Genomic DNA, 14,680 nt, shown 5'->3' with positions numbered 1-14,680 from the left:
GGCCATCGCGGCTGTTCCTGGCCTCTTGCTGCAGGCAGAGCACTGCCCTCCCTGCTCACTGCGTTCTTTCACCCCCACTCCCCCGTGTTTCTCGCACCGCAGCTACCACCAGAGCTGCCCCGCGGTTGAGCTTCAACTTCCCTTCCCGCAAGCCTCTACTCCTACCCCCCCCCCCCCCGCAGCTCCTACCGCAGCTCTTCCTGCCCCGCACCGCGCAGCCGCCGACGCCCGCCCCGGTCCCGCCCCACGGGGCGCGCACGGCAGCGCGGAGGCGAGCGGGGAGGAGCGGAATGCTGCAGTCTTCCCGTTCTGCCCTCCTTCTCCTCTTCCGTTTTCCACTTTCTGTCCTTTTCCTTTCTCTCCCCTTTTCCTTCCTCCTTTCCTTTTTTTCCTGACTTCTTTGCCATTTCTGCCCCTTTCCCTTCTCTTTCCCCCTTCTTACCTTTACCTTTCTTCCCTATTCCTTGTCTTCTTCTTGCTTCCCTCTCTCCTCTTTCCACCTATCTTTTCGCCTTTCCCCTCTTTTTCTTTTCCTTTACCACCTTCCCCCCTCCCCTCTTCATCTTTTTCCTCTATATCCTCTTACCTCTTTTTCCCATTTTCCTCACTTCCTTCTCCCTCTTTTTCTGTTTTCACCTTCCCCATTATCTTTTCTGTGCTTTTCTCACTTCTTTCTTCTCTTCTGTCTCCCTTTTCCATTTTCTCCCTTCTCCCCTCCCTTTTTCTTTCCACTCTTTCTTCTTTTCCTCCCCTTTATTACTTCCTTCCCTCCTTCCTGTGCTTTCCTCTTTTCCATGTTTTGTCTCCCTTTCCTCCTTCGTTCTTTTCCACTTCCCTCTTTTGTTTCTTTTCCACCCCTTCTGCCCTCCTTTTTTCCCCTTACTCTCCTCTTTCCCTATTTCTCTCCTCTTTTTAAACTTCTTCCCCACTTCCCTCTCTTTCTCCTCTATTTCCTCCCTTTCCCTTTCCCCCCTTCCCTTTTTCCCATCCACCCCTATCTCCCCCCACAGCAGGAGCACTGGGATATTCAGGAAAAAAACAGGAGAGGGGGAAATCCCTGTAAGTGAAGGGGTGCGAAAGGGACAGGAGGATCAAATGTTAAATGGGAAGGTGTCCCACCAGGGCTGGGAGGGCAGCCTTTGCCACATGATGGGATCCAGAGTGTAATGGGAATGCATGCAGGTCACCCAGGGGAGAGGCAACATGGGGGGAAGCCTTGGCCAGGGGAGACAGGACCTCCCTTGTCCTTGTCCGGGGAGTTCAGAACCGGGAATAACAACAAAGTTGTCTCCCTGGCTTCCAGCTTGCCAGATGGCTCCAGCTTGGAGGGCCTGGGATGTTTCCCCCGTCCATCCCTCACCAGTCCTATCCGTGACTCATCTTTCATATTCTGTCTCCCTCATTAGCGCAACACGCTGACGAGCAGATGAGGTGCACCTCACAGGCAAAGGCCTGTCTCTCTAAGCTGTCTGAAACAAAACCAGGAGCGCCATGGAGGACGGGCGCATCGGAGTTTTGCCGCTGCACTGACTTGCCCGCCTCGGTCCCCCCGCTGTGCCGCGGCACCCCGGACATCGCAGTTGCCACCAGCTTGCCCGCACACCCGTCCCACATCCCAGCGCCTGGCTGGGGCTGGAAGGCGTTCGTCATCGCCCTGCTGGCTTCCTCCTCCGGCTGCCGGCTACTCCCTGTCTCCCTTTTGTTTCCCAGTACTTTTATCCCCAGTAACGGCTCGTTCAGACTTTCACAAGACAGAGCAGATTTTGAAGAGAGAAAAAGGTTTTGAAGTGCCGAGAGCTCGTACTGAGCTGCCTCCCTTCCGTCCTCACAAAATCTTAGTGTCTCCCCCAGTTTCTACTCCCTATGAACACCCCACCCCGTGGCTCACACAACAGTTCCATTAAGCACAACCAGCAGTGCCCCACAAAGCAGCCTCTGCGTTGCACGGCTTTGAAATCGTTATGTGCTCCTCGGTAAGCAGAAAGGAAAGTTTAGGGAGTTTAAGAGCCCGGTTTTGCTGCCGATACGTACCTCGCTCTTCTCGGCGCTCTGCGGGGAGCGAGGAGGGCAGAGCTGACGCCTTCCTGCTGCCGTTACTACGCAACCTCTGCTGTTGTACACATGGTGCCTGCTAGAGGGAGAACAGTTTTGGGCTTTGATGGCTTTTTTCCTCCCAGGGCAGCAATTCTGGGACTCACGGAGCTGCGCTCCGTACCCGGCTTAGTAACAATGCAAATAGTGCAGAAAACCTGGTGATGGTGAAAGGTAACTATGACTTTGTACCTCTGATCACGTAGCCACTTGCCAGGGTTTAGCCCAGAGCAAGGGAGTAGTTGCCACTGAAGGATCTATCAAAAAATGAGGCCATCACAGTGTTAAAGTGTGGATGCTGCAGTTTGCATAGTTTCTCCATTCATCACACAAGCCGTGTCCTGCCTGGACAGGGAGTGATGCTGAGCAGTTACTGCCTCCTGCCACCTCACCCGGGGGTTAACCCCCCCGCAGAGGCTAGGGTATGGGCAGACCCTGCTGCTGCACAAGCTGGATGTTCACGTGGCCTGGAAGCGCTCCCCAGGCACAGTCTAGGTCATGCCTCCCTGAAACTGCCTCTTGGCAGCAAGCAGGGACTCAAGTCCTACACCTTCTCCTCCCAAACTCCCTATGGCTCTTCTTCTCTCCAAGGATTACCATGCATGCGTCAAGATGCATCACATGCTAATTGCAGGTCACAGTAACCCACTTTCTCCACCTATCCTCAACAACGGAAAGATTAATTAATGTTTCCATATACTGCAAATGAGCTGGAGGCAAAAGACCAGCTAAGTTTTTCCCTCTCACAACTGCTGACCGGCAGCTCCCCCTCACTCCACAGGAAGTACTGGAGGTTGTCCCTCCAGTTGTCTTTATTCCCTTCCTTTGAAGGAGCTGGGAACAGACTACCAGAAGAGCTCAAAGAGCTGAAACTCACCTTCCTTAGTGCCCAGAAGGGAATCAAATGCCAGAGGGTGCACCTTTTCTGTATTACCTCCCAGGAAACACAGGGTTGTGAACGCAAAGGGGTGGCAACAACAGTGCTTGTGCCCCTCAGTCTGACCTGAACCCCAACTAAACGAGCTTGGGGATAGCACAAGCCTGGTGCTTGCCAGGACACTCCCCGTCAGGCAGTTAGGTAGGGTGCTGCAGCTGGTGAAGGATGTCTCTGCCCTTCTTGCTCAGCATGATGCTCTCAGGGAGGCCACTAGTGAAGAGTGGCAAAAGGCCATCCCTTGGTCCACCAGGTAATTTGAAAACAGGTGCCTGTCATTCAGCCCAACAGCAAAAGTGTTGTTTCATATGCATCCACTGCTGGCACCTCACTGCTCTCAGTTCCTGCTCTGCTGCCAACATCAGGAGTTTCTAAAGGACAAAGTCTAGTATTTGTTAGAGGTTTCAGAGTGCTTTATATCACATGAAACTTCTGTAGACCTCCTGCCCTGGACAAAACATCCACTGAACAGTGGACTGTGCTGGTGAAAAACTAGGTTTACAAGCCAGGTAGCCATGCCAAGATGTCATCAGCTTCTATCTCCCTGTTGTCCCTTTGGCTGCCCTCACTGTAGGGACAACAAAAAGCATCTCAGGAAAAATCTATTGCCCTTCCCCTGCAAGCAGGACCAGGCTGTCCTACCCACAGAGACTCACGCAGGTCCAGGGGAAACTATGCAGAGTGAGGCTGAGAAAGGCAACAGCAAACACGGGTGAGAAATGCATGTGCATGTCTTTCCACAGAAACAGTGACAGACTCCTGGCATGGAAGATATGTCCATTTGTGCATTTGCACAGACTCAGGTCTGACTCCCCGAGGAGTCTGACAGCGACATCTGCCCTGTGTTCACTGCTTTTTTATCACCATTTCTCCATGTCCTTTTTGAGGTCACTCACATTTATATCCCCATTTTTTTAAGGCCTCCCCCTCCTTTGGCCTTTGTAGCAGGGAGGGAGTGCATAGTGCGGCCTGCCTCTTGCCTGCAACTTGTGGGCATGGCTGGCATGGACCCAGCATGGGCAGATCTTGTGTCCTGGGATCTGGGGAAGCTGATGTGTGTTTCTGCATTTAAGATTGCTTCATTTTAAACCTAAATTTATGCACATAGCCCTAGAGCAAACTTACAGGAGGATACTTAAATTAATCTCATCAGCGTAAGCAGAAAGCTTTGCCTTTTCCCCCCTTTAGCAGTTCCCGTTCTGTCCTCTCTGCTCTCATGATGCCTCTGTGCATGTACTTTGTTGCAATTAAAGACAATAAGACTCTGAGGGTAGTGACAGATCTTTTGCTAACTTGACCATGCAGTGCCTACCAGCAAGTTCATTACAAAAGTTCAGCCATGGGGATCAAAGCAGTGAGACTTCGGCATACGCCCAGCTCCATTTGGTGCGCTGACAGCCTTGCTTTAACTCCTACTTGATCCATTGCTGGAAGTAATTTGTTCCTTGAGCTTGTGTGTGACTTGAAGTAAGGCTTTGTAGGGGGAGGAAATGCAAAACTCCGGTCATTCCTGAAGAGCCAGTGAACTGATAAAAGCACTGGGGAACAAAAGCATCTGCAAGGCAAAGTGGAAAACCCAACACTATGGCTCAGGTCAGTAAACATATGCTAGTAGCATATGTCTCGGAGCTGCAAGGTGGCCGAGCATGCTTTGAGCGCCTTGGCAAATACAGGCAAATGCTCATCCTGACCTGCATGTGTGCATGCACACATATGGATGCTCCATATTGTGCTAGTTCATTATAGATTCCCACAAGAAAGGGAGGAATTTTTAGCAGTTTTGATGTGGTCATCTTGTTCTTGTAAAAGAAAAGCTGGTCTCTTTGTTTCATGCTGGTTTTAATTTTAAAGGAAGTGGGAATCATTATAATGAAATAATGCTGTGAGTATATGCGTAGTATTTTATCCCTGGGTATACAGGCTTTCACCATGGGTCTAGTGAAAAAGGGGCCCCAAGAGAAAATGGGGCTTTCCAGACGTGTTCATTAACCACTGTACTGCATAGACCTGCAAAAAAAGGGGGGGGGGGGGGTGGTTGGGCATGATTTTTTGCCTAACTCTGCTTTCCTTTTGCGCCCTCCGCCTCAACCCGTGGCAGTTGCTGCCTGACAGTCTGCAGAGGGCGGTGCAGCATCAGTCTGACCGGACTTAGGATCCTCCTTTAGCTTTCCGTCATCGCGAGGTTGCCCATGGTCACCAACATATTGCAGGAGTTGAGGGTCGAGATGAGGCCAAAGCTAGAGCGAAAAATGAAAGGACCAGACCATAGACACAAATTTATTTCGCAATACAGTCTTTTCATGCCGCCTGCGTAGCAGCTGTTGAAATAGGAGACTGTGATCCGTGATGGATTTCACTTTCCTGTTGAATCCTGCTGCACAGGAAGGCTCGAATTGTTTGTTGAAGCTTTGAAGACCATTGTAGTGACAGCTTGTTATTTTATGAGTTTGTCTGGGACTCAGAAGCCTGAGAGCAAACCAGCTTTACAAGTCAAGAATAGAATCTTCAGGCTAAAAATCCCCCAACAACCATACACTCATCTGTTTTTCAGACTTCAGTTTGCATGTTACCATTGACATTTTCTGGAAAGGACTGGAAGATGTCCACTGGTGGTGGAGACATGGCTCTCCAGTCTCCCTGAGGCTACCCATGAGAATTCATGGGTATTTGTGCCAAATAATCTCCTTGAAAAGCTGTTGCATTCTCCCTGCAATCCAGTTCTTCTTTGGGCTATTGCTGATTAACTTATCTAAACATTTATGCTGCCTATAAAAAAGGGCAGTGGGGTTAGAAGGACTTTAAAAGACCTGCAGGATAAAGGGTAAAATAGGCAGGACTTCAGCCTCAGGTAGATATGGCTATAGATGTGCAAAAAGACCATGGCCAAATAGTGCTGCTCTGCAAAACTCTTTTCACGAGATTTATTCAGACAAAAAAAATGATTCCCTGCGTTTATTCTTTTCAAAGGGTGATGCAGTAATATTGAGGCTTCTTACTGTTTCTGAAGGTGTGCTTTAGTGGAAGATTGTTGCAGAAGAATTTGGTTGGTCTGGAAGGCACGTACTGGATGTTTTCCACTGCCCCAGGTCCACACTGGGAAGTCCTCTGGGATTTAAAAGCATGGGCTCTGAGCCTGATCTCTCCTCTCGTAAGTCACCCTAGGGCTCATATGTATGCTCTGCTGAGAGGTGAGCCTGCCCCAGGCCCACTGCAAACATGGAATAGTCAGGGTTGGAAAGGACCTGAAGATCATCTAGTTCCAACCCCCCTGCCATGTGCAAGGACACCTCACACTAAACCATGTCACCCAAGGCCTCATCCAACCTGGCCTTGAACACCGCCAAGGATGGAGCATTCACAACCTCCCTGGGCAACCCATTCCAGTGCCTCACCACCCTCACAGTAAAGAATTTCTTCCTTATATCCAATCTAAACTTCCCCTGTTTGAGTTTGAACCCGTTACCCCTTGTCCTGTCACTACAGTCCCTGATGAATAGTCCCTCCCCAGCATCCTTGTAGGCCCCCTTCAGATACTGGAAGGCTGCTATGAGGTCTCCACGCAGCCTTCTCTTCTCCAGGCTGAACAGCCCCAACTTTCTCAGCCTGTCTCCATACGGGAGGTGCTCCAGTCCCCTGATCATCCTCGTGGCCCTCCTCTAGACTTGTTCCAACAGTTCCATGCCCTTTTTATGTTGAGGACACCAGAACTGCACACAATACTCCAAGTGAGGTCTCACGAGAGCAGAGTAGAGGGGCAGGATCACCTCCTTCGACCTGCTGGTCACACTCCTCTTGATGCAGCCCAGGATACAGTTGGCTTTCTGGGCTGCAAGCACACACTGAAGCCAGCTCATGTTCATTTTCTCATTGACCAACACCCCCAAGTCCTTCTCTGCAGGGCTGCTCTGAATCTCTTCTCTGCCCAACCTGTAGCTGTGCCTGGGATTGCTCTGACCCAGGTGTAGGACCTTGCACTTGGCATGGTTAAACTTCATAATGTTGGCATCAGCCCACCTCACAAGCGTGTCAAGGTCCCTCTGGATGGCATCCCTTCCCTCCGGCGTATCAACCGAACCACACAGCTTGGTGTCATCGGCAAACTTGCTGAGGGCGCACTCAATCCCACTGTCCATGTCACCGACAAAGATGTTGAACAAGACCGGTCCCAACACCAATCCCTGAGGGACACCACTCGTTACCGGTCTCCAGCCGGACATCGAGCCATTGACCACAACTCTTTGCGTGCGGCCATCCAGCCAGTTCTTTATCCACCCAGTGGTCCACCCATCAAATTGAAGTCTCTCCAATTTAGAGACAAGGATGTCGTGTGGGACAGTGTCGAACACTTTGCACAAGTCCAGGTAGATGACGTCAACTGCTCTGCCCCTGTCCATCAGTTTCGTAGCCCCATCATAGAAGGCCACTAAATTGGTCAGGCAGGATTTCCCCTTAGTGAAGCCATGCTGGCTGTCACCAACCACTTTGTTGTTTTTCATCTGGTGATGGAGATGATTTGCAATTTACTCAGGTGTAGGATGGTGTCTGTGAGCATCTTGAAAGCTGAATTCCACTCTTTGCTGCTAAATATCTCAGAAAGATTGTTTCCTCATGCATGTAACCAGAGAAAGTGCACAGAATTGTTTTCCACCTTTGGCTTCCAGTTCAGCTTGTGACTGGGATGGAAATGCCAACTGAGTGTATTCCTATGTGGTTGGTTTTTTTTTTTTCCCCATGATACGTCTTCAGTTTTTAAACCACTTTTTTTCTGTAAAATACTTGGTTTTTTGTTTCTGGTTCATTGCAGTAGAATAATAACAACATGTAAGAATTTGAATATTTAGCTGAGCTTTACACCTGGATAAATTCACTGGGAAAATCTTGCCAGTTTTTTTACTAAACGGCATGTATATCAATGCCTTCTTGAGGTATTTTGATTCCTTCTCAAATTTACAAGTTTTGGGTCTTTCAGAAGCTTCCAAGAGAGGGGATCCCTGGGGCTCTCCTGCTTCTGTACGAGTTAAGCAGGTGAGGGCTGGCACCGAAGCTGCCATAGGAAGCCCTGGAGGGCGTGGGTGCTGCATCCTGTTGCTGCCCTTGTCCAATACTAAATGAGAAAGCAAAAGGGCCTCCTGTAATGCTGCACGTACAGCAGACAGCACTCTCCTTGCCTTAAGCATGGGTTAAGCAAATGCATCTTTCGGAATTTTAAGGAAGTAAATAAGAACTTAAGAAATTTCTAAGACAAAAGCAAAACGCGTCAACCCAAAAGGCAGAAGTTTTAACAGGCCTGATCGGAAAAAAGAAAACTTCTGGAGAATGCGGGCATCGATCCCGCTACCTCTCGCATGCTAAGCGAGCGCTCTACCATTTGAGCTAATTCCCCTTCGTTTTTACACCCCCTGCCAGGGCACTTCTATTCTGTTCTCGCGAGAAACCGTGCGGCGCTCGCCGTTCTACGTTCCGCTCGGTGTTCATTAGTGCGCCTGCGCGGGAGCGGGTTGGGCGCTGGGCGCGCACGGGAGGATACGCGGCGGGGTAGGAGCTCGCGCCCGCCCGTGACGCTGCTCGCGGTAAGGATCGGAGGGGATACGACGGGACGGGAGAAGGTTTGAGGGGCACGAGTACCCAGCGGGGTTCGCTCGGGGGGAAGCACCGGGGAGGGGGCCGGTGGTGTTGCCAGGGGCATGTGTGTGGGGCCATCGGGGGTTGTGGTGTGCAGGGAGCTGCGTGCCCAACGGCATGGGGGTTTGCGAAGGTGTGTGTGCCCGGGAGCATCGCGGGGTCTGTGGAGAGCTGTGTGTCTGGGGCACCGCGAACGGGAAAGCGTGAGGTGGTGGGGGGTGTCCATGGGCTGCACAAATGTGGGTCTCGGGAAGGTTGTGAAGGGCTCGGCTTGGTGTTCAGAGGAAGGCATTTTGTGGGGTGAAGGACCGCAAAGGGCTGTGTGCTTGGAATGGGGGCTGCAAAGGGCTGTTTGCCACGGTGGGGCTGCGTGGAGGGTCAGAGCATGGGGCTATGCACCCCGCAGAGACTCTGCCAGGAGCCGGGGCAGTCCTTTGAGTCGTGGTGGGGCCGCATGGAGGTCAAAGCAAAGCAAAATGCTGTTTGTTCCCCCCCTTCCCGTTGGATGGAGCAGCGCAGGAGCTGCCCCTGCTCACCTCAGTTGCTGTTACGGGAGGCTTTGCCTTCTCAGCAGCCATGCACGGGGTGGTGAGCTGTCCTCCCCAGCCCTGCTGCGCTCTGCCGTCGCGTGGGGTGGCACAGGTATGGACTGGGTGTCCCAAGGGCGGCTGGGGGAGCCTCCAAAATACCCTGCTGCCTGGGACGTAGCTGGTAGCACTGGTGGGACGGTCACGTTTGGTCCCAGCTGGTGACAGGGGCAGTGGAGATATGGCAGCTCAAGTGCTTGAACTGTCAAACCCGGTTCTTGCAGTTGGTTCCCCCACCCTTGCCTTGCAATACTTCCTTTAAAAACAACACCCAAAAAAGTGAAATCTGGCATTGTGGTGAATCGTGAGGTCTTCTCCCTCAAGAAATGGTACCATTTGCTCTTGTACTCCAACTGAAGTAAAGGTCAACTCGGTTGGATGAGGAAGGAGATGCTGTGTCTGGGGCAGGGATCTTTGGCGCCTGTCAAAATTGTGGGTGAAGGCATGTGTGCTGGAGCCTTCTGAGGAGCTGCATTGGTGCAGCCAGGATTTGGTGCCCTGGTTTTGTTGGGAAAAGGGAATGTGCTCGATAAGGGCCTTCGTAGCATAACGAGTGTTGGGACCTTTCTCTGCCAGTTCTGTGCTGAGGAAAAGGAAGCTATTCATGGGCTTGATGCTTTAATTTAAAGCTGTGTTTGGCAGGGTTTAGTTAACAACCTGTCATTCTAGTAAATTGCTCGCCTTGTGCTTGGTCAGTTTTCTTCCCCGCTATGTTCTTGAATAAGAAAAGGCAAAACTGAACTGTTGTGAAGGCCAATGCAAAATGCTTTCTATACAGAAGGGATTGCAAAATAGCTTCTGTTGTATAACCTCGGTGGTGGCTGCTTTTAACACCTTGCTGTTTGCAGAGCAGCAAGGTCCTGGGCTGAGCTGGCAGGGCCCTCCATGACTGTCTTCAAGTTACTACAATTCACTGGGCAGCGGGGAGGTTGGAGGGAGTGACATGACCTGCTGTGGCTTTTGCTCCATTGAGCTCCTGGGTGCTTTACACTCTTTGCTTTCCTGCAGTGCTGGTATACTCCCGCCTCAGCTTTCTTCAACACATTGTTCTATTGGATTCAAAACCATTCTCTGCTCAATTTCACACACTTCCTAAGGGATTTGCATTAGTTCTTACTCTGATACACAAGCTACTTTTTTTCCCCTGGATACATCTGTGGAGCCAGCATCCTCCAGACTGTGAATTTCTGGTTAAATATTCCTATATACCCACAGGTTTACAGTTGAAAAATAGATTTAAAAAATTATTTATTTCTTGTACTTGACAGGTTCTGGTCTGTGAATGAGTTCTGCCTCTTGCAGAGTTTCCTTAACAGCTTCTCTGAATGATATTTTATAGAACTATTTGGAATTTTAGATTTACTCCTCTTTTGTCCTTTTCGACGTATTGGTATGTTGCATCTTACTTTCAAGGGCCTGTGAAGCATGATCTCGGCTTTTTGGAAACTGACCTGCCTTTCATTTGTCGTTTTCAGGGTTGTGAGCTTCCTTCTTGGTTTTTGGGTGTTTTTCCCAGCAGAGGGAAGACTGGCCAACAAATGTGTTCCAAAAGACATGTTTATCTTGTAGAAAAACCCCAAACAGGCAGCTACACCCATCCACCAGTATGATTTCTTATCTTGGAGCTTGACTCATAATTCCGATGGCTCCTTACCTTTATTGTTTTTTCGGGTTTTTTTTTGAAAGAAAGTAGTTTTCTTGGCTAAGCTGTTCCCCAGGTGCCAGGCCGAAGAGCGTTGCACGTGTGTGATTTCTTTTTCTGATGTTCTCCCGTCTCTCTTGCATCACTCTGAGCTGCAGGACCCTGTAACCTTGCCCGTAGGCTTTTATCTATTTATTTATTTGTTTGTTTCTAACCTGCAGAAAGCAGGGAGATGTTTGAGAGTATATCCTGCCTGTGAATCTCATCTTCAATGCAGGCAATAACGTTTCACCAGCTTGGTTTTGCAGCACATCAAGTCAACTCTGTGGAGCTGGAAAAAATGTTTCAGGCTGCATTTTGCATAGATGCTCTTCTCAGATGTGAGGTTTCACTGTCTGGGTGTTACATATGTTTTTCCTGTCACGGGGCAGTCTGCCTCCCTGAATCGTTATGTTGCCGAGAGCAACTAGCAGAGCAAATGAAGGGCCAGGGGGAAAAGAGAGGGCTGCCTTCAGCCTTGCTTCATCAGCCCCAGCCAGTTTCCCTCATTTGCTCCTTGTGTGGTTTAATAACAGGGTTGTACAGGGTCTTTTCTCACAGCAAAACCTCTTTTTTTTTTTTTCCCTATTTTTTCCTTTATTTTAGAATTAAAATCCTAGTGAAGAGCATGTGTTAAGATTGACTTTGAAACTCAAAGCCTGTTAGTCGTTCACAGTCATGCTGGAGTAATTCATGCACTTTCCTCTCCTACACTTTAATTACAGGAGAGAGTAGTTCAGCTCCCACAGCTCAAGCTGTCGTAAGGTTATGTCTATACTCTGCAAATAAGCTTTCCCCTTGCTGTCTTTTACTTGCTTTGGCAGTACTGCACACCTGGGTCTCCATACTTGAGGCAAACGTTGTTCAAGTGCTGGTGAATCTCTTGTTTTCTCCTTGCATTCGCTCCTTGTCAAGGACAGAGAAGTCCTGTTGCAGGTGACTGAAAAAAACCCCTACCTAAACAAACCCACAGCTGCTCTGTGCAAAACACAGCCCTCAGAGATGCTGAAGTTGCAGTGCTGTCAGTGTAGCTTTGCAGCAGGGTTGCTTGCTGTATCCCCTTTAGCTTTTGGCAGCCTGCAGCACTGCTCCCAGTTGCCCATTTTGTTGGGTAGTGCAGGGGTGGTTTAATGGACTGTTTCATGCCATGGTGCAGATTGCTCAGCATGGCAGTGCAGTAGCTGCCATGTGATGGAAGGCAGTTTTCTAGTGTGTGCAAGGTAATCTCCCATACCCAGTCTTGATTCATTTGCTACGATATGCCTCCGCATTTTACGTAGCATTGGGTATTTCTGAAACAACTATTCAGACTTGGGTACTTGCTCTGTGACTTTTGAGGTGGATGAGTGCTGTCCTTAGCTGTGGGTTTGCTTTGACACTCTCAGTGTCAGGTATTTGCAGAGGGACCAGTGCAGATTCACCTCCCTAAGTGTCTGCTTGAGCACCAGCCATGCTTCTTGGCTTGGCATCCCGCTGGGTTGGTCCTGCGCGTGCCATCCCCTTCTGTGATGCAGAAGAGCTAAATTGGGGTAGGAAGAGAGCTGGCAAGAGGCCTGGGTGTTCCTAGAAAGATATTGATTGCCCTGGACAGTTCGGGTTTGTTTCTTTTGTTTCCCTGGCTCTCGTCGTGGGGTTGGGCTTGTTAGGGTGGCAGCTCTTTGGAGGATGGAGAAACAGTGCCGGCTTTGCGGGTTGAGGCTGGAGTGGTGCCATCCCAGCCTGCCTCTCTCAAGTGTTAATTCTGAAGCAGCCTGCCTGGTAATTCCATTAATGGGAGCCTAGTGCCGGAGAGATAAATGTAATTCCAGAGTAAAGCCAACGCTCTGGCTCAAATGAAGAGGATTTGCTAGTTCTCCCAGGTGCGCTGCTGTGAGTAATGTACTCCTGTATTACCCACAGATGATGTTTAAAGTCTGGATGTCAGCATAAAGACCAGGCAGTGCTTAAAAAAAAAAATGGTGCTAAATCTGCACATGAAGAAATCTTTAGCTCAGGAGCCTACCCGTCTCCCTGCAAAGGAGTTTACCAGCAATAAAAGTTTCCTGCTTAACTCCTGACATGCAGGATGATACACAGCTAAGCAGCCAGCCGATTCAGGAGACAGCTTGCGTGGGATACAGCCAGAACAAGCTCTCTGTGTATAGTCAATGCAAAGCAAAAATGATTCCCTGTGTATATCACATCAGAAAGCTTGCAAACATATTAAGTGTTGCAATTGCAACACAATTGCAAGTAGCACAAGCTCCTCCACCTCCTTGGATGGTGTGGTCCACGCTTGTATTCAGAGGTTACTGTCCTGGCCAGCTGTTTCAGCCCATTCAATTTATTATTATTTTTCCTGCAGACCACATCTTCCTGTTTGCAGTTGTATAATACCCTCGTGGCATCATCAGCGACTCCTGCATTGAAAAGGACTGGTTAATTGGAATATTTTTAGCTCTCCTTGTGGCTTGGATCCTGGACGTCAAACACAGGAGCCGGTACTCTTCAGCTTTATGCAGAGGAACTTCTGTGCTGCACGCAGCTGCTGAGCAGTTGTCTGACAGGGTGAGAGCTCACAGTACCAGTGAGCCCCAGTGCTGTGGTGCCCCAAAAGTCTAGCAGACAAAGTGTTTGCCCCCACCTTTTGGAGCTCAGCACAGGATTCTCCTTGTGGAAAACTATTTGTCATTAGTGCAAGGGGGCAAAAAAGGGTTCATGAAGAGGAAGCAGGTGCTGGGGATCCTCAACCCCCTGCACACCCCCATCATGCCAGCTTTGCCTGAGTGTCCGTCAATACAAATCTGATCTCCTTAGGACTTGGAGCCCTGCTGACATCCTGACAGCAGGGTTAAATCCAGCTTGCTCAGAAATCCTTATTTGTTGGTGTACTCAGCAGCTTGACATTCTGCTGTTAGAGGGGTGTGGGCTATTCAGCAAAGTGGGGTGCAGGCTTTACCGGTGACATAGCAGCAGCTGTGACAACCACCCAAAGTCCACAACCTGCTCATGCAACTCTTACTTTTCTTTGCAGTAGCTGTGCAGATATGCCTGGCTTCTTCATGCACACACTTTTGGGCCAGCTTGCTCTCCAGAAATAAGCGGGCTCTCATTAAGGCTCAGCACGTGGCTCGGGTTCTTAAATCTCGTGCTTCCCCTTCCCTTAATTTATATTCCCCAATCAGTGAGGGTCACGCTTTGCATGCAGCTAAAGCTGCAGCCTGCCCTGTGTGTGGAGGGTGTGCTGCGGAAACCCCTCCAGCAGTTGCCTTGACCAAGCGTGCACCATGTCTGCTGCTTGTCACCGTGGTGGCAGGATGTTGGGGGATGCAGATGTTGGTCTGAGCTAGCGCAGTTGCTTTTTGTACATCTTTTAAAGCTTCTCCAGTTTGCATCGTAGCTCACTACTCAAGTTTTAGCTCAGTAGTGTGGTTTTCTCTTCACAAGATGAACTTCTGAGTGTCCTCTTTCCTGCTTTTGTAGCTCTTGACATCTGATGTGGGCTTAAGCAGAGCAAAGTTGCACTGATAATGAATTGTGTATCTTATCAAACATTTCAATACAGAGTAGATGAGGAGGGAGCAGGTAAGTAAATTACCTGCATGTTTAGGAACTCAGTTTCTTGAAAAATGTTGTATCTGTGGTGTCTTGTTCTTACCGTTTCTCTCTTCCCTCACCTCTCTGTTCTGTGAGTCAGCTCTCTTCCTGTGACATGCAGCTCAGTCTTTCAGGGATTAAGCAATTTACCTCCTGCAGAGTGCTAGATCCAGCATGGGGGCAGCTGGA

At 49.6% G+C, this 14,680-nt stretch overlaps 1 protein-coding gene across 13 annotated transcripts in view; it reads left to right on the top strand.

Annotated features, from left to right (window-relative positions):
- The first annotated feature begins 8,506 nt into the window (after positions 1-8,506).
- LOC308221530 (uncharacterized protein) overlaps positions 8,507-14,680 on the top strand; it is a 78,035-nt gene continuing 71,861 nt past the window's right edge. For 10 of the 13 annotated variants that reach the window (XM_080618576.1, XM_080618569.1, XM_080618567.1 and 7 more), the window contains exon 1: positions 8,507-8,595. The gene's annotated coding sequence lies outside the window, so the exon portion shown is untranslated. Of the gene's footprint in view, positions 8,596-13,329; positions 13,463-14,680 lie in introns of those variants that run through there. The other 3 variants (XM_080618566.1, XM_080618574.1, XM_080618575.1) reach the window with 3 other exon arrangements.

Source organism: Psittacula echo (assembly GCF_963264785.1).
Source record: "Psittacula echo genome assembly, chromosome: 5".
Taxonomy (NCBI): Eukaryota; Metazoa; Chordata; class Aves; order Psittaciformes; family Psittacidae; genus Psittacula; species Psittacula echo.
The sequence above is the reverse complement of the archived record's forward strand: the minus strand, read 5'-3'. Positions and strand labels throughout refer to the sequence as shown.